The 20,918-nt window shown below is 45.6% G+C and overlaps 1 protein-coding gene across 13 annotated transcripts in view; it reads left to right on the forward strand.

Moving 5' to 3' along the window:
* LOC147451714 (subtilisin-like protease CPC735_033790) overlaps window positions 1-20,918 on the forward strand; it is a 160,909-nt gene that overhangs the window by 91,418 nt on the left and 48,573 nt on the right. The window lies entirely within an intron of this gene.

Genomic DNA, 20,918 nt, shown 5'->3' on the forward strand with positions numbered 1-20,918 from the left:
ATAGGCTCCAAGTATTAGGCAAGCCCTCACACATAGCACGGTTAAACTTTACTGCTAGAAGCTTTGCTAGTAAATCTCTGGCATGCGTGAAATGCTCAGCCACCACTAAGACATCATGATCATATGCTCTCCCAGTCCTCATCCTGTCAATGGCCTTCCTCACCATCTCAGCGGTGAAAAAAGCACATGTGTGTGGGAATGGATCGGGGGTGTCGGGAAGGGGGGGCTGCTCAAGAACTGTGCACAAAGATGATGCATATTGGCCCCAAGCCTCTGTAGAAGTGATGGCAGGGGGGAGGAGTGCTCATGAAAGAGCCTCCATGCCTCACGTGAGTCCTGACTCAAGAATAGCTGGTATAGATCCTGCTTTAGGCAAGCCAAAAATGTCCTCTTCTTCCGCCGCACCAGGCGTCGGAAGTCAATCTGTGACTGCCTGTGAGTGATGTCTCCCAAAAGCACCTCCCTCTGAAGTCTATCTCTAGTGTCCCGACATTCCTCATCATACCAACTGTTCTGGGGCATGCTCTCCGAACGGCGTCTCTGTTCAGGCTGGGTATGTGGGTATGCCTCTTCTGCTGCATCATGTAGTGTCTGTGTCAGTATAGTAGTAAGCTCCTCCAGAGGTCGCCCCGGCTCCTCTGTCCACAGGCGTCTGTAGATCCCATCTATGTATACAGAGTGCGTCTCCCGCGACACAAGAGCATGATCCACTGCCACACCAAGAGGTCTTGGTCCAACCGTGAGGTCCTGGATACTAGAGATGAGGCTCGGCTGTGCCATGACATAATCCATTGTGCTGGCTCCATGTCTGTGTGGAAAGCATGTAAAACCCTCCGCAACGGGAAATCTCTGTAGGCCATTCAAGATGGCCAATCCATGTGCAGTCCCCATGTGTATCAAGTGTCATCCATACTCAGTGTGTTCCCCATTCTGTGATAGTCTGGATAGGCCGTCTCTGCAACATCCAACTCTCTCAGCATCTCCTCTGAAGTATCTGATGATGGGCAGTCCTAGCATTGAAATCCCCTAGAATGATGATGTCACCATCTCTAGAGAACTCCCATATGTCATCATCCAGAATAGAGAAGGGGGACTGTCCTCTGGCTGGTGCATAAACTGACGTACTCGGGGGAAAGTAGCAAATAGCAATGTAAAGATATCTGCCTGTCTTTGCTCTCAATCTCACCCACATGTACCTAGCTTGATCATCCCTGCGGGGTATATGTATCAATGACTGCAACTCCTCCCTGAATAACACTGCCACTCCTCCTAAGCCCCGCCCTGTGTGCTTTGATCGTGTCTCCTGTCTACAGGCTGTCTCCCATCTATATCCACTAATGTGAGGCATAGATTGCCCCGGGGCCTGATGTGTCTCAGAGTAGAAGACGATGTCTCTTCCCGTAAAACTATCCTCAAAAGCACCCACATCAAGGCGCATAGATCCATTACAATTCTAGGTGGCAACTCTGAGTGTGGTCCCATAGGTCTCGCACCGTCATGTATAGCGCCGCTCTACAATCACCACCCGGCCATCTCTATAGAAGGCCGTCTTTCCCTTCTCCCTTGCCGCTTGAATCTCTGGCATTACCTCTCTCATATGCGCAATTTGTGTGAGAGTGAGGTCATCTCCGAGGAATATGCCCGTTTTCTTTAGTGTAGGGCGCTTCTTCAAGAAGTCCTTTGCCTCCATGGATGGGAAACGGATGATTAAAGCTCTCCCTTTTGAAGTCTCCCCATTGCCTTGTGTCTTCTTCCCTACCCTCCATGCCTTTGTATGAGTAGCCTCACTACCCATCATGCGGAGAAGTTCTTCGACTTCCCCTTCCACATCATCTCGGTCTTTTAGACCGGTTACTCTTATATGCAAGGCTCTAGTTTTCCTTCGCTGCTCTTCTTCTAGAGTCATGTTGATGATTGTAGGAGTGGGGACGGATGTGGTTTCTTTCCCTTTCCCTTTCCCTTTCTTAGCGACTTCTATCCATTTCTCGGCCTCATCCGCCTTCTTCTGCGTCTTCGTGATCACATCCATCCACGAAGATGTCTTCACCACCTTCTGTTTCTCCTCCTCTGTGATCATCCGTACCTGCTCCTTGATGACCTTGATCTCGTCTATCACCGAGGGTTGAGAGAGAGAGAGGGGTCGATCCTACTTGTTTTAGCAACCACAAGGGGATGCCCTGTTTTTACTGCTTTTCTTCATTGGTGGCTGCCCACTTATTAAGTGGGCATCCGAGCGCACTGAAAAATGGGCTGAACCTGCCAAAAACTAAGTAGAAACTTATAATCTGAAAACCATGCTTACATATTCACAACCCAGGCGCCTGTGGATACAGTCTTGATGCTTGGGCTGAAATCTGATGTCTCTAGGGCTGATTTGGTACTTGGGCTGAAAACATTACCTGCTGGTCTTGACCTGCAAGTATAGGTATGCTGAAAACGCTAATGATTTAGGTTGAAGGATGATGGGAAAAACGCTAGATGGAGGTCTTGGTCCTGCTGAGCATACTGTTGCCCATCTGCCCGGTACTGAACTTATTATTGAGAAGTGACCCCTAGGGTCACTTACATATGGAATTAAAACTGGGTCGGGAGCGCGTAGCAATATAAAATATATTCGGATAAATAGAACTTATCACTCAATACTGAAGCCAGATGATATATATATATATATAGAGAGAGAGAGAGAGAGAGAGAGAGAGAGAGAGAGAGAGAGAGAGAGAGAGAGAGAGAGAGAGAGAAATGAAATGAAATGATATATTAACGTCTTCAAAAGGCCAAAATGACCTATGAGACCATCAGATACAAAGTGGTGAATCTAATACAATGTCTGAAGTACAAGTACAAAAAGTACTGAAAGTAAAAATGAAAACTGAAATGAAGTGTGAAATGTGAGATGTGAAAATGTAGAATAGGCCCTCAATGACAATCTGGGTGTCGTGCTAGAATGCCTCTGATCCTCTGCTGGAGTCTCGGTCGATGTAGTGTGCTCCTATGTCTCGGTCGTGGTCGTCTCGATCTCCCGAGCTCAATCGCCCTGTCAATGAGGGTGCCTCTGGTATGAATGCGGGTACAACCCTGTGCTGGTGGTTGGTCTCTTGGCTCCCTCGATCCAAAGAAATTTGTGATCTGTCTCTGCGACTGTCGTACTCCATGTCTCCCCAACAAACTGTCTCTATGTCGGTGTAGCTCAAGTAGATATAAGCCAAGGCATCTCTGGTCCTGATACCTAATGACTTTATCTAGGAGTCCAAAACCCTCCTTGAATAAGCAATGGAAGCGCCCTCGTATCTCATAATACACAGTGCAGTGGCATATGTAGTGTAGCTCTGTCTCTGGCTCTCTACCGCATAGTTGACATATCCTAGACTCTGGTGGTATCCCTCTGCATCTACCCGTCTCAATCTCCAGCTGGTGTGAGGATGTGCGAATCTGACCAATAGCACATCGCAGACCATGAGATAAATGAGTGTCCATGTAGTTCGGACGAGTCAGAAACCCATCCCCTGAAAGTTGGAGAAGGTGCTCTTTGTAGAAAGCCATCTTCGTGCCCAACTCCTGTATCGGCTCTACCCATGTCCTCCTGGTGTCCAACTATATAAGATCCTAACGAATGAGTCTAGTGATCTCCGTCCGTGTGACTGGCAGGGAGGGTGCATCTAGGGAATACTGAAAGGGAGGCAATCTATCCATGCTGAGACCATGCCTCTGAAACCATGAGGTCATCTGTGCATACCAACATGATGCATTTCCCTGCATCGCTAACTGTCTAGAGGACTCAAGAGCCAGTCTAGTATATCTGCCTCTATGTGTATCCCATAGACTATGCATAAAGGACACTGATCTGGTAAGAGCCTCAATCTCTATAGGAGGGGCAGCTACCTCCGCTCGAATAATCGCATGTGGTACCGAGGCCTTGGCTCTAATCATCCGGGATATCATAAATACCAAGGGTCTCTCCATGTTCCTCCAACTGTCATGATTCACAGATGGTCCCCAAACTTGGACCCCATAAAGCATAGCTGAAGCAACCAAAGTATCAAAGAGCCATAGTTTTGTTCGTGGTTCTTGAAACTGAACCTGCGAACACATCCTCTCTAGCCCTCCTAACGCCGCATAGGCTCTGGATAGTCTAGTCTCTGCTGCTCTCCTCAGGGTAAACCTCGGTCCCGTGAATACCATCCCCAGATATGTATATTCATCTGTGTACTCCACAGCGTCCTGGCCATATACGAGTGTAGGTGCCGATCTCTTGACCCACTGTGGTGTGGTGTTAAACACCATAACCTTGGTTTTACCAAGGTTCACAGACAGTCCACTATCCTCTGCAAAGTTGTGCAATGCATCCAAATGTCTTTGCATGCCCTCTGGCAACTCTGACATTAACACAATATCATCCGCATATAATAATAAAGGGATCCATGTCCCTGCCAGCTGAGCGCCTCTGTCACCCTCTCTGTCAATGTAGTCAAAGACCTCATCTACATACATACCAAAAAGTGTAGGGGACAAAGGACACCCCTGTTTCACTCCAATAGTGGAATGAACAATGTCAGAAATCCCCTCAGGAGTGCGTACCTGGCCAGTCACTGAGCTGTATAAAGCCATGATCCCCCATATGATCTCTGTGGGTACTCCCAACTTCAGTAGCCTGTGCATCAATCTGGCCCTCGGCACTGTGTCAAATGCCTTGCGGAAGTCCACAAAGCAACAATACGTCCGTCTCCCATGTGCCCGACCCTCCTCAATAATGGCTTTGAGTGTAAGAATATGGTCCAAAGTGGAGAAACCCCTCCTGAATCCAGCTTGACCTGCTGCTCGTATGCCCTCATTTTCTGTCCATTTACTCAGTTGCTGTTCAAGAATGGATGCATACAATCGTGCCAATGTGTGCCCTATCATAATAGAGAGAGAGAGAGAGAGAGAGAGAGAGAGAGAGAGAAGATCTACACAGTACTGGGGACCAGAAGATGGGCTGGTCCCCCCCTGTAATAGTATCTTCATTACTGAGGAGAAGTCTATACAAGCACTTGAACCGAATGTATTACCACGTTCTTTCTAGAATAAGACTTGATGGTTCCCGGAAGCCTTCGCTTCCTATTCCTAGGGCAAAACCCTATTCCAAGGAACTCCTGTTCCTTATTCCAAATCCTCGAGAATCAAGGTTGTCGCCTCTAGATCTCACCTTCCAAACTCAAGGCATGGCATCCCTGCAACTCTTTTCCGACTCTGTTCCCAGAGTCCTCTTCCCGCAAAATAACTCCGCTTTCCCGAACACGAAGTCCTTACTTGCGAATCCCAACTTCCGGATCACAACTTGAGAGACTACCTCTCTCCGATCCGTGGATCTACTTCCCAAACTCGGGTACGAAACCCTTGGGCTGATCTGGCTCTAATTCCTCGGAGCGCTTTTCTCTTGCAGAGGCTCATGCCTTCCTTTGCTCCACTAAGAGGAAGTACACATGTAAACAAATACTCAGAGTTCATAACATGAAAATGATTACCTTCAAAGTTTCGAAGCTCAAACGCAACTCGGTTCTCGAAAAGCAATTCCCCTGAAGAGATCTCTACATAGAAAATCCTCTCTTCCAATCCTACACACAAAAGAGGCGTATTCTCGGGTTCCTTCTCGTAAATCAGCCTCGTCTTCTACGTTTATGGGCTGAAAACAGAGAAAAACAGCAGCATGTTGCAATGGAAACACGCTCCGTAGGCACTTCTTCGCGAGGGAACTTGCACACTGGGTCCTGGCGACATTTGGTACACTTGGGCAGCCATGGGCATCACCGGCAACGTCTTCTTTGCGGCTGAAATCTGCAGCAGCATCACCTCCTTGCGAAAACTGGTCTGCCCTCTGGGAGAGGGCGTGTGATGCTTTTATAGCTCCCCGGCCACGGCAAAGATAGTAGAGCACAGGCTGCCCGCGTAGAGATCGTGACCGCGTTTTTTTTTTTGTTGCGCTGTTCTACGAGAGAGAGAGAGAGAGAGAGAGAGAGAGAGAGAGAGAGAGAGAGAGAGAGAGAGAGAGAGAGAGAGAGAGAGAGAGAGAGAACAGTGGCTGAACTGTTGCCTTATTTAACAGATGGCTGCCCACAGTCGATGTATTTTAAAAATAGTCTGAATCTGCCCAAAAACTCAATAAAACTTTATAAGTTAAAAACAATGCTTTCACAGCACTTCCTAGGCGTCCCTGGATGCAATCACATGCACAGTTGCAATGCAGACATAGACTTCCTCGCGGGAAAGCATTTGCTTTCCCGAAAAGTAACTTGCTTTTTCAGAAAGCATCCGTTTCTCCTCAAAGTTTCCTATGAACCCATCTTCATTCAAGTGCTTGCTTCTCCTTGTGCACAACTCTAACACGGTTCGGAATTTCCTCCTGACTAAGGATATTCCCTATCCGATGCACCCGTCACCCACCTTGTGACGCATTAGGAATACCCATCACCTAGTCCTTTCCTACCGAACTTTCGGTAAAATCTCCGCGATGCTCTGTGTCACCCATCGTATGACGCATCAGAGATGTGCCTTCCCGGATGACTTCTTTCCAATGCTCCCTGACACCCATCCGATGTGACGCATCGGAAGTACGCGTTCCTGGTGGCCTTACAAATATTCCCCTTCTTCCACATAGGGAATGCCCCAAGTCATAGAGTATTAATCTCAATGTCTTTCTTTCTCAAATAGAGTGTGCAATCACCTTAAAGAATGTTCTTGTTCCGGGCCGTCGCTCAACGTAGGCAGACAGTTCCAATCCGAAGATTCCCTGTGCACGGTGGCACTTCCTTCCAATCTTTTCGTCCTGCGAGTTATTACCACCAGCATTGTTTTCCTGACGCCCATTAACGTCTCTTCCTTGCGGAGGCCATCAAATAAACGTTTTACCTTGCAAGCATCTAGGATTGCTCGCAAAATCTTAGGTAGATAAAATTATAGCCAGAGACCATTCTGTGAACACAAGTTCAAACTCAGCCCACTTAAGGGCAAACCCGGTGTAGATCTCAATGATGTTCTCCCATATGGGGTTAAGGTAATTCTTACCATTTTAAAGCGGTTGGCGAGTTATACTCTTACGAACATAATAGTTCGAATTTATTCCAGCAGCGTATAAATGCTACTTGACCTGCTCATGGGGAAACATATACCGCAACCAAAATTTGTTACTGTAATGGTAAGCACATAGCATACTCAATGATCAATGACCATCAGAAAATAGAGAAACTCAGATTCCTTCTACTGAACACATCTCAAATAGAGATTCTCGTGCCGGAATATCCTTGCGCACAAAAAGGCGCTCAAGAGAGTATAGCAAACTCTCGTGCAGTTCCTGAAAAGGAAGTAGGCTCGTCTCATTCCGTTCAACAGTAAAAAATTTGATTGGTAGATAACCCTCCTTGGCATAGGTCTACATCTTCGTGTGTTATCCATGTACCCCAAAGGTGCACATAATTCCTAAGCTGTGTTAGAGCGAAGACGCTCAACCTGACGATCCCTTGGCTCGATCTTAGAGCAAAACCCGCTCATCAAATAAACTAGGATTTCAATCCTTGGAGTCCTCGAGCACAGGCCATAGCCATCGCTTGTTCCTTCCCTCGTAAAGAGAGTGTTCATTCACTTGTGCAAAAAGCACTACCATGTCTTTCCTTACCGAGTAGGGGGTGTTGCTTCATAAGGTACTCAAGCATAGTAAAAGCTTTTCTTGGTTGAAATCTTGGAATGGTTCCATCCTTTCTGCCGTCCTACTCGCAATAGCAAGTAATTTGTTGGTGAACTACCGAATACGAGATCAATAGTTGACCTTCCGGATGGTTGAGCAACCCAATTTATCGTATAAAGCAATGTTTCAACTCAATTCTACTCTCATAAACACTCGAGAGTGATTGTCTTGGTTAGACACATGCATATCTCGTGCATAAAAGCAATACGCAATTTATGAGTTCCTCAAAGATTTAACTTTGATCAAAGACCTGCCCTCTCACAAAGTTCGAGGGTCTTCGTTTCAAAAATTCAGGAGTTAGATTGAATTCCCTTACTCCAAACTTTCTTTGGATAGCCACATATCCGTCGAGGAGGGATAACAAAAATTTGATGTTTCTGTGTTCAATGGTTCTCGTCCACTGCAAGGATTAGATTCTATGTACACGGAGGTGTACACTTTCAGCTTGTATTGCTGACTCCACCATCCACTGCAAAGTATCTTGCGGATGCGTCTCCAAAATTCGGGCAAAAGTCCTTTGTTGAATTTCTTCATCTTTCCTTCCTTAGAGAGGCTCAAGAGTCGAGCCATGTGCTCTCCTTGCCGCACTGTCGAAGCAAGGGACTTGCCGATACACCGTGTGCGAGCCACAAACGGCTCCAAGCACACAACAAGCCTAAACTAGCAAGCTCAAGAAAACAAAGGGTGTGTCACTCACCGCTCTACGCTCGCCTTCGTGGTGGATTCCTCGCCGCGATGAAGAAGAAGCTGCAGTCGTGCCGCGCTCAACCGCTTCGCCGCCGTCGTGCCTTCGTAATGCTCGATCGCACACACACTCTCCCTCTCTCTCTCTCTCTCTCTCACGCACACACACAAGGAGGTGAAGAAGAAGAAGATGGAGATGGAGCAAGAGCACTCTTCAATTGCACAAATGAGAGAATGAGTAAAAATTAGGTTTAGTTGGTTTTTATAGGAGCTCACCCCATTCACACTTGGGCGCCCATGCTTAACCAACTAATCCCTTGAATGTCCAAGTTAAAGTGCGCCTCTCATCGACGATCACTCTACCTTTCCCTATTGGACCGACAAGCCCGGTACCTGACTCTACCAAATACATAATACACGTCCATCGTAGGCGATAGGGTGTCCGTGTGCCGTGAGGGTTAACATGCCCCCCTTCCTAATGTAGATTCCGTCCTCGGAAGCTATTGAGTTGAAGCTGGTTCGTCGAGGTGGAAGAGCATTTGAGATGAATGTCCTTAGCCTTCTTCAGTCACTGCAAAATCAAACAACATTGGCACAGTAATTGCATTCTCTTAAAAAGCATATGCAGTTTTAGGTAGACAAATTGATTGGTCAAAGAATTTCAAACAATTTGTTAGCAATGAACATTAAATTGCAATGTAATCAAATGCATAAACAGATGTACAGGTAGAAAATTAAACAAGTCTGGGGTCGCTAATTTGACGGTCGAAAGGCACTAGAGATCGAATATTAATACCATGGGTAAGCTTCTTAATTTTCTGTGGTCAATTAAGTTGTTTAATCGCGAGAGCCAAGTATTCATGTTCGAGGGCTGACTAGAGGCTATATCTAGAAAACCTTGTAGTTAAGCTACCATAAAAGGAATTTCTCATGAAATCATCGCCTGTCTGATTACTTTTTCTTTGACCCCCCAAAGTCTTTTCACACTGATTCAATTTTGATGTGTGTGCTTATTTTGTATGCCTTGGGTTTTTTGCTTTTCAAGGAAAAGCGCCCACGCTGGGAACCTCTAGGGCTCTAGTACCATAGGCGATACATGTGAGTGAAGTACCAAATCAAGCTGAGATTTCTCTTCCAGCTTAAAATTTTACATTGTGGCACTTTGATTTTTTGCTTGTTCATTTTCAGCATTTAAATTTTGTAACTTTGGGGGGTCATATAACACTGTTACATTCCCCAGGCTCATCACATTAGTAAACTCCCTTTATAATACTTAAGCTAAAGGTCACTAGTGTTAAGCCCACTAGAAAGCCCTAGTACATTTCATACAATGCTGCCTAAATCGGATTAAGAACCTAAGTAACCATTGTTTATTAGGAAGGCATTCCCCATGGTATTAAGAGAAGATTTCTAATACCTAGCTTGGTCAAACTAGCTTAGTCGGACTGCTTGATTTTTACACCTAAACAAGTGATTATGACAAAACATTGCATTGAATTAAATGTTTGATACTAAGCCAATGCACTGAATGTTATGCTACCAATCACAATCAAAGCAGACAAACATAGATGCAAAAAGATAACGGCAATGCTAATGGACAAGAAACACCCGTTTGTGTTGATGGTCGCGCTTGATTTGAAGGTTCCATGAAAGTCCAAATCCTATCAATAGCAACACGTTCCTGTACACACTATGAAACACAAACAATACCTCTAGGAGGCACATCAGTGGGAAAAGAGAACTTTGCTAATCTCTCAACTCTAAAACAGAAACACTCCTATCGTACTAATCTTACCTACCCTCCATCATTCAAGTGATGAGGATCAAAGGTGTTTTATGGCATAGGTTTCTGTTTCACTGTACCAGATGTGACATGTGTAGGTCTGAGTCAATGTTTTGACTTTAATGTGCATACTCGTTTGCTAATTGCTCTTGCTCTTTTTTTTTTCTTTTTTTTTTTGTGAGTATAAAGCTTTATATGTACATTCCCTAAGATTGGTGATTGAGAGGTCAGGGAAAAAGGTTGAGAGGGAAGCAAGTGAATGATGACAGTCAGCAAACACTCCCCCCTTCCTTGGGTAGATCATACCGTTTGAAATGAGCTTGTCACTCTTTGAAACCAATTGTTCCAGTTGGTAATAGGTGAGGATTTTTGCCAGTAGTTTGTTATTACCCTAGGTGCCTTGTCAAGCTGCAAGGGTGGTAAGGTACTCTCCCAGGATTGAACTTGAAGTGGTTCATCAGGTGATTCTTGAACACTGGGAGGTGTGGATTCTTTTTTAGCTTCATGGAGGTCCACTACTATAGATGGAGGCTGTGTAGAAGCTTTTACCTCTATGGATGTATTACATGAGGAGCTAGAAGCTTCATGGGACTCCCCCCTTCCTGAGCTAGGTGGAACAAATCGTTCTTTCTTTGGTACCCAAACTAACTCGGGAGCAGGTGTGTAGCATTCCATGATTTTTTCCTTTCCGCGATTTTCAATTTGTTTTGGAGCCACAGGATTGGGTTTACATGGGCCAGGTGACAGGTAAGAGCACAATCTACGTTTCGGCACCCAGATTTGATCATTTCCTTGATAGTAGCCTTGGGCTTCCAATAGTCGTTTAGGGATCCATCGCAACATTTTCTTACTTTTATTGGAGCGAGTGGTACGTTTCTTACAAGGCTTCTGTTTTTTAGCACTAGCTATGGTCACTAAAGAAGCTTTAGGGACCCACTTGTATGTTTTCTTCGTTACATTAGGATGAGTCTTGTTGGAAGCGATATACATTGCTTGTAGCATATTTAAGGGTATAGGCATTTCATCCCCCTCAGGTGTTACCCAGGTCGTCCCCCTATTTCCCCAAGTGTCTATGGTTGATGCTAGGTGGACCCAATCCACATTGTCTGATTCCGTCATACCCGGTAACACATCCATGTAAGGAGAATCTTGGCCAATGTCTGTATCCTTCTTACAAGTGTAACAATATTGTAGTGGGGCCGAGTGAACTGTGGTGTCAGAGCGATGATCAATAATGGTTTTACTCCCTAAGGGGTGTACCTTACCAGTCACCAAATCCACTCTAAGGACAGAGTCTTGGAATTGCAAATAGACATGATTTTTAGACCAATCATGAACCATTTGTGCTTCCCTCATGAATGGTCGTCCTAAAATCATTTCATATGACATAAGGTGTTTAGAGAAATCCATTACAATGAACGTATGTCGTACCTTGTGTCCTAGAACTTTGATATTAAGATCCTTGAGCATCCCCATAGGTTTGGCTATGGTACCATTTGCCATCTTTACCACAATGTTAGTAACACTGAGGCGGGGTTTTCCCATGGATTCCCAACAATCTTTTGTAACGATGCTAACTCCCGCACCACCATCAAGAATTCCCTTTATGTTAATCCCTTGGTAGTGATGGGTAGGGTCGCATTAGACTCGTCGCCTTCAAAATACTGCCCTAATTCGTTAATGGGTACCTCGATCACAGACTCGTGTCCATCTAAGTCAAGTGATTGCACATGATTTTCCTCATCAATCATAATCGAGTCAGGCCTATTTGGTTGCGCAAACTGCGGTAATCCCGTTCGTAGCTCTCCGTTAAGGAATGCTCGAAGTGCAAGGAATAACTCAGGATCTCCATACAGCTTTGCTATGATCGTGGTTCGGACCTCAGAAGACATGAAGTCCACTAGTTTGGCAACATTCATTGGCGTTTTGCAGGGTGTAGCTCCTTGACTAGGAACTGGTGAGGATGGAATCTCATATTCCTCAATGGGATCAGGTATTCCTTCGTTAAACATCCTTTCCAACAAGAAGGGTGTATGCTCACTTTCTGATGTCCTGTCCTCACTCCCTTCTTGGATGATACTAGATATGGCTAACGGTCTATGGTTCATGTGGGGTGGATGAACTTGCGTGGGAAACACTGTGTCATGAATTTTGATCTGCATGGGTTCTGGTTCTAGTTTCCTTTGAGTCTCCTCCACTAAACCTCTTAGATGTTTCACCTGCTCAATCTCCTCTACTGGGTTTGGGTACGTCCCAATCTTCTTTTTACGATTCTTCCCTTTTTGCCCCTGCGGTTTATCTTGGGGGTCTTGGATTGGATTTGGAAACACTTGTGGTGTTTTCAGAGGCTCTTTATGGTTTTCTCTCATTCGGTTTTCATTTGGTTCCATGTTACGGTTTTCTTTGTCGGTCTTTCCCTTTGTGGTATTGGTTCTAGTCTCCATTGTCTCGACTGAATCTGAATCATCCTCGAGGTCATTTATATACACGGGGTCATCTCCTGTTCCTATGTTTGTTTTGGAACTTGGCTTTGAATTTTCCGTATTCTGCGACTTCTTCCTTCGTGTCTTCTTTTTCTTTGCTTGGATAACTGACGTGGTATCTCTCTCTTCGAGGATATGACCTGGACCTTGAAGCATGGACCGTGTAATCGCATAAGCGGGTGCAACGGGTGGTATTGGCGACGTCACACTAGCAATTTCGACCAAATTCAGGGGTGTGATTTTAGGCGCATTTGGGTTATAGGGGCATTGGGCAATCAAGTGATCTATGCCACAACGATTACATGTGAGTATTGGCATTGCAGACGTGCTCCCTTGATTCACTTGCATCTGTGCAACATTCTTTTGCTGCCTAATAGGGCACTCCGCTACTCGATGTGGTCCACCACACTCGTAGCATTGAAGAGGTGGCCTCCTAGCCTGGGTGTTGATATTTTGACCTCTGGATGCGAGAGCAGCAGCTTGATAAACCGGCTTGACTTGCCCCCAACAATCTTCCATGTAGTATATAGGACACTCTTCAAATGTATCAAGTCCGTAGGCAATACTAGTGTCTATTTCCTCCTCACAGCCATCTGCATAAGCATTTGATGGCTCGCAACCCACTTGGTTCATAGGGGCGACTCTTGGATGCGGGGGCTGCGGTCCTAGCACAGGAGGTGGTAGCGGTGTAGCTTGTACAACATTTTGAGGTCTAGGGACCATGTGTTGCGGTAGTTGCTCAACAGGTGGAGTAGGCATCAATACAGGAGCTCGAGGCGCATCCGTCCAGGCTACAGGTGGTCTATTTGCCATCATACGTTTGATCATTAAACAATCCTTAGCTTGGTGACCATACTTACCACATGCGTTGCAAGTTCCATTAAATTTTACTCTAAACGTAGGGCACTCACTAGTGCTATTTGGACCTAAGCAAATGGAACACCATTGTTGCTCCCTTCTTGGATACATGTGACTATTTTGAGGGGGTCGATTATCCTTAAGAGACTCTTGGATTGCCTTGGTGAGGTCTGTCAAGAATGTCTCAAATACCTTTGGCTCATTGGCAATGGGCTTTGCAGTCATGGGTTCATACTCAATGGCTTGTGAGCTAGTGGATCTCGTGTCGGTAGACACTCTCATGCCTGCTATCATCAAGTTGTCCTCTAATTGGATTGCATTGGCAGTGACATCTTCCCAGGTTGTGATACCTCTAATCACTAGTCCATTATAGATTCCTTCATTCCTCAACCCTCGAATAAATCGATCAAGCAATTGGTTATTGTTGAAGCGCTCATTTACAGGGCAGCGAGAGTTTAAGTGCTTTAGACGACTAATGAAGTCCCTTACTGACTCTCCTTCCTTACGTTCGGCCTTCTGTAGCTGAGATGCTACACCCCAAAGCACACCTTCTCGTATGTACTCCTTTAGAAACAACCTTCGAAGGGTAGGGTAGATTGTTTTCTCGTCCACCCTTAGGGTCCTATACCAATCTCCAGCCTTCCCACTTAATGTCAAGCTTAAGGCATTGCACTTATGTAGTTCGTTGCGTTCCCCTAAGGAATCACATACTTGTTCAAACACTTCAATGTGTTTCCTAGCATCTTCGTCCCCATTGAATTTTTGCGTGAGTTTGGCAATTTGTACTGCCTTACTTCTAGGCTCTCTATCAGATGCATGACGCATATTTTCCGCGATAGATCGACCTATGGTTTGAGCAAACGCTGCCAAGTCACCTATGTGAGGAGGCAGGGCCGGTGGAGGTACTCTTGGAATCATATGTGGGAGAGGAACGGGTACCGGTCTTGGCATATGTGTGGATGATGCAGGATATGGAACATAACCGGGCATAGGTCCACTCGGATAAGAGCTAGGGAGCGGCACTCGAGGAGCATAAGCAAGTGGTACAATTGGAGGTGTGGGGGCCATGTGTGCATAAGGGGCTAGAGGCACATATGGTCGAGGCCCCATATTAGGTACTACGACACTAGGTAGTGGCACTGCGCTAACCGTATATGTCATCGGTACATTCTCTGTCAGGCTTATCCCTGGAGTGAGCACTGGGTTTTCCTTAATAGAGGGTTGAGCCAAGTTAGGGAAGCTAAAGTTTTCGCTCGGAGGCTCAGATTGCATAGAGACCCCAGGTGAAATGACGTAAGATGGGTCCATGGGGCTCATTAGAGGAGTCTCCATTTGTGATAGAGTAGGCTGTTGAGCCTTGCTCGTATCCAGAAATCTCATGGGGCCAGTTGAGAGTATATTTACCCCTCGGTTTTGCCTTTCTGATTGAATAATGCCATGGATAACATTACAGATCATTTTCTGTTGATCTTCGATGCTCGTGGCACTAGAGGTGGATTGTACAATCTCTATCCATCCTACATGGTAGGCGTGGCCAGAGTGTAGATCCGTCAACACTTCAGTGTGGAGGTCGTATGTCCAATGATCATTAATGAACAATCCTTCTAGAGTCGACGTGTTAACGGTTTCTTGTGAGGTAGAAGCAATGTTGCTCCCCGTGGTTTTACTTGTCACCAACGGTACTCTAGAGGGAACTTCTGAAGGAGGCAGCTCAACAGGGCCTTCTTGGTAAGAAGTTGGTAGGATATCCACATGGACACTCTTTGGGGGTGTGGAGTCCACGTGCGATGTGAAAGGAGAGTCCACTTCCCCACCCCCTTCGTGTGCTTCATTTGCATCAGGTTCCGAGCGAGTAGCTCTACCTAATGTTTCCATGAAACGGCTAAACATACTAGTACTAGGTTGTGGAGCTTCGGGAGGTGCATGGCCTTCTCTCTCAGTGTTTTGGGTAGGGTATGCTTCCATCATTTCTGAGTCGGAGGAGGAATCACTAGCGGCTATTTTAGGGTCTTTGGTGGTGCTACCTTGTGTCCCCGCTGAGGGTCTAGAGCTTATCGTGGATGGGTAATGGATGTCCGTATGAACAGAGGCACCCTCAATATGCTCGTGTTCTAGCACCCGCCCAGAGCGTAAGTGCATGTGCTTTTGATACCCTAAGGTGTCAAAAAGCTGCTCTAGGAGGCCTTGTGACTAGTTTTTAGCGTGTTTTTTGTTTGTTTTTTTGCTAGATTTTTTAGAGCGTGTCGTGGAATGGGCCGTGTGATAGCTCGAAACGAGCGTATCGGTCAGAGGGTCGTGCCGTGCTTTACAGCCCTCCGTTTGGTCACTCTATGCCCTCGGAATCCCTAAAACTGTCAATTTCCAGTAGGGAACTAGGCCCAAACTAGAAAGTCTAAGGGTGCAAGTGGGAAGAGAAAGGAGGAGAGTGGAGGACTTGTCCCACATACTCTCATTCTCTCTTGAGGGAGTAGGGTATATATATAAGAGTGAGTATAGTATATATCATAAGACTGAGGACTGAGGCCTGGGCCTGGGCTTGGGCTTGGGCTTGGGCTTGGGAAAATGATCCCGATCTATCTTTTATACAAACCAACCCGTCCGTTTTAAGAGTCACGTTTTTTATTTTCGAAAAATTTAGCCGCCCGCTAACTCGCGTTTTCAATTTCCGATTTTTTTTTTTTTTGAAATTATTTTTTTTTCCAGAATTTTTTGGAGAAAATAAAATTTGAAATTTTTTTCTTTTGGGTGCAGAAAATACAGAAATTGAAAACGCAGATATGCAGAAAATTGAAAAACGCAGAATTGCAGAAATGCAGAAAATTGCAGAAAAAAACGCAGAAATTGCAGAAAATTAAAAAACCGCAGAAATGCAGAAAATTGCAGAAATTGAAAACGCCGAACTTGAAAATGCAGAAATTGCGGAAATTGAAAAAACGCAGACAATAGCAGAAATTGAAACTTGACAGCAAATGCAGAAAACGCAAAAAAACAGAAATCTCCACACACTCCTTCCCTGCCTTTCCTATGATAGAAATTGCACCACAAGGAAGCGTAAAGTGCTAACCGAGCTTAGTGTAGGGCATATCCCCGGCAGCGGCGCCAAAAATGTGCGCTCCTTGCCGCACTGTCGAAGCAAGGGACTTGCCGATACACCGTGTGCGAGCCACAAACGGCTCCAAGCACACAACAAGCCTAAACTAGCAAGCTCAAGAAAACAAAGGGTGTGTCACTCACCGTTCTACGCTCGCCTTCGTGGTGGATTCCTCGCCGCGATGAAGAAGAAGCTGCAGTCGTGCCACGCTCAACCGCTTCGCCGCCGTCGTGCCTTCGTAATGCTCGATCGCACACACACTCTCCCTCTCTCTCTCTCTCACGCACACACACAAGGAGGTGAAGAAGAAGAAGATGGAGATGGAGCAAGAGCACTCTTCAATTGCACAAATGAGAGAATGAGTAAAAATTAGGTTTAGTTGGCTTTTATAGGAGCTCACCCCATTCACACTTGGGCGCCCATGCTTAACCAACTAATCCCTTGAATGTCCAAGTTAAAGTGCGCCTCTCATCGACGATCACTCTACCTTTCCCTACTGGACCGACAAGCCCGGTACCTGACTCTACCAAATACATAATACACGTCCATCGTAGGCGATAGGGTGTCCGTGTGCCGTGAGGGTTAACAAGCCACCTTGGCAAGAGTGAACCACTACTTGCTTTGACTCGCTCGTTTTCCTATTGGGCAAACGGTAAACCGATCCCAATCTTCTTAGATGCCTTCCTCAAAGCGTAGAGGAAAAAATGTGTCGGAAAATTCAGCCTTGAATTGAATCCAAGTCTTGTTATAAGTTCCTTGCAAAGCTTTGGTATATATACCACCAAGTACTTGCAATCCCTTGAGGTGTTTGGACACATGCCTCACCTTCGACGCTTCTTAGAAATCGCCGTTTACAAAGGCAACTTCAAACTATCGAATGAAAGCGGTAGCTTTCGGGGCATCTCCCCTTCTGTCAAAAGTATCAAACTTGACTAGAGTGTTCCTAGGTCTAGAGACCTTCTTCATATCCTTCCCAGAATGACGGGATTTCTTGGCTTGGTTCTGGATTGATGTTCATGGATATTTTTCTGGATTTTGAAGGATCTTGAGCATTCCGCTCCTTGGATTCTCTAGGTTCTTGAGCATCATACTCGTCGCCTTCTCAGAGAATGCCAAGTCTTGTGTTGACTTCTTGCAGAGAGAAAAATTTTCCAACTCTGTGAGCTCTTACTTTGAATGACGCACTAGGAATACTCTGTACTCGGATGTCTCCAGTGAGAAAAAACCTCTCACTTAAAATTCCAATAATTCATTTAGAATTATTTTTTCTTGGTGTTCCAAGCGAGAAAAACCCTCTCACTTATAAATCCAATAATTCATTTAGAATTATTTTTCTGTCAGATAAAGCCAATTTAGCAACAATTCACATGCGGTAACTTCCTACGAGGTTGGGTACTATGGAGTGTCACGGAAACACTCCCCAATGCCTACACCTAGCAGACATTGGTGATGCTCATGTGCAATGTGAGGGTATGCAACTACTCTAGAGTGCCTGGTCATGCATGTCCTGCGTACAGGCTCACAAGGGCCCCAAAACACTTCCTAGGTTGTCCTAGCAGTTATAGCTTGTTCACATGTACATAGGGTTAGATGTGATTGATTAGAGCCAAGGCCTCCGTACCTCACGTGATCATTCGAGCAGAGCTAGTTGCCCCCCCCATGGAGATTGAGGCGCTTACCAGATCAGTGTCCTTTGTGCACAGCCTATGGGATACTACTAGAGACAGATATGCTAGACTGGCCCTTGAGTCTTCCAGACAGTTAGCTCTACAGGGGGACACTTCATGCTGGTATGCACAGATGACTTCATGGTTTCAGACGCATGGCTTCACCATGGACAGGCTGCCCCCTTTCCAGTATTCTCTTCAGGCACCCTCGCTGTCTCTTACACGGGTGGAGATCACTAGACTCATTCGTCAGGACCTGATCCAGCTCGACACCAGGAGGACATGGATAGAGCCGCCTCAGGAGTTGAGCACGAAGATGGCTTTCTATAGAGAGCATCTTCTCCACCTCACAGGAGATGGGTTTGTGATTCGACCCAGCTACATGGACACACATATGTCTCATGGTTTGCGTTGTGCCATTGGTCAGATACGCACATCCTCACATCAGCTCGAGATTGAGACTGGTAGATTCAGAGGGATACCAGCAGACAGCAGGATATGCCGATTATGCCAGAGAGAGCCAGAGACAGAGTTGCACTACGTATGTCATTGCACAGTGTTCTATGAGATACGGGGGCGTTTCCACTGCTTATTCAGAGAGGGTTTTGGTCCTCTATCTAGGGTCATGAGTTATGAGGATCAGAGATGTCTTGGACTATATCTACTTGAGTTACACAGGTATAGAGACACTTTACTGGGGAGAGCTAGAGAGAGGCAGTCCCAGAGACACATTACAGATTTCTTTTCACTAGATATGGGACAGCCAGAGGAGCAGCCACCACTGCAGAGCTCGTCCCACACTCATTCGACCACTATTGGCACTCTCATCGACCGAGCATTGGAGCTACAGAGATACAGACGACCGCGACTGAGGAGAGGAGCTACACAGCATCGACGGAGACTACAACAGAAGATTCGAGCCATACTCTCTCGACATTCAGAGTGCAGATGAGGATGGATCCTCACCATTTCTTCCATCTTTGTTTCACACACCGTTACATCCAGTTTACCGGGTACCTATTGTATCAGCTGCTACACCCACGTAGTTTTAGATTGTAGTAGTAGTAGTAGTATTTTGTTCCACTTCTAGTTCTTTTCTAGTTCTTTTGTACCCAGACATGGTATTAGATTCACTATTTTGTAACTGATTGGTCTCATAGGTCATTTTGGCCTTTTGAAGACGTTAATATAACATTTCATTTCATTTCATTTCTAAGAGAGCAACCTCCAATAGTAGCTAATGTGTGTCCTACATGCGCTCATGCACATGCGGTTGCGATTTTGGTTTCGTAGTCCTGCCTCCTACATTCCAATACACTGCCTACTACTGTCACTACCAGCGTTGCTGAAGTGGCAGTACCAGCACAGACGGTAATGGATTGCTCCCATTGTTTTCCATGGTGCAGAGAGGCTTGTGGCAACGTCTCCACATCTTAATTCGTGGACTCATATTTCACCTCTTTCACCTAGCCACTCTCGTCACATTAGGTGTCTCCTTTCGGTGGGTTTCCATGTTATCAGCTACCTGCACCCACTGGCTTTCATATTGCCTCCCCTCCACTTGTTGCCCACGGGTAGGAATGCCTTATCAGATGTACCATCCTCCAAGATTTGGCCCCTATCTTGCTCCATATGCGTGGCCTCCATCCCCATACCTACCTTTCTATCTGCCCCCCCCATCATCAGAGCATCAGTAGTGGTTACAATTAGCCTCGGTGCACACTGGGTGGACTCTGGTGTGGGGTAGTGATACATGGCAAACATAGGGAGTGGTGGTCGAGAGGACACTGCGGCCAGTTCACGGCCACCACAGTTCAGAGATGGGTGTAGCTGTGTTGTCAAAGAGATTTATGTTAGCCGGGGCTGCCCTTTATATTTTGCAGATATGTCTGTTGGTTGTCTGGAGGGATTTATGTGTCGTATGAGTCATTTGAGTCCAGAATCTTGTGTTTCATTCTAGCACTTGCGCACGTGCACTCTCCTTGCACACTTGGAGCCTTGACACCCCCATTGTACCCGTGAGTCCTAGGCTTGGAGCTGATTGTGCTGCCAGCCAGAGTCTGTATTGGTTCTATGAATATACTCAAGCCTCCATTGGGTTTGGAGTGTGCTGTTGTGTCATTTTGAGTATAGTTTTACTTCGTTTTATATTGCTCTACAATGTTTGTTCTGTTTGGATTGAGATTTCTTGGATATTGCACTGAGGAGCACCCACAATTAGATTGCATGACATAATTTTCTTGCTACAGTTATTGAAACCTTCAAATAGGTCTTTATGCTTTTGGAACAAGAAAAAATCATTAAAATAAATGATTGAAGATGGATAAGGTATTTGAAGAAAGTTAGGTCGATTGGTATGGGCAAAGAAAATTCAAAGACATTGGAAGTCAAAAGATTAGCTTTTACCTTATATCGCATTACTACAATGTGTGTATGTGTGTGTATGTCTTTTTGACATTTTGATTTATTTGTCTCTTTCCTATTTCGTTTCCAAATCAGAGTATTGCAACAGTTTTCTCTTTTGAAGAACTATTATACCACTATCATGGTGGCATACATTTTTCGATTATAGATCACAACTCTCCAGTGTCTATCATTGGCTTTACTCACAGTCGTACTTTGCACGTGCTTAGGAGGC

This window comes from Adiantum capillus-veneris, chromosome 8, assembly GCF_014529385.1.
Source record: "Adiantum capillus-veneris isolate H3 chromosome 8, ASM1452938v2, whole genome shotgun sequence".
Classification (NCBI taxonomy): Eukaryota; Viridiplantae; Streptophyta; class Polypodiopsida; order Polypodiales; family Pteridaceae; genus Adiantum; species Adiantum capillus-veneris.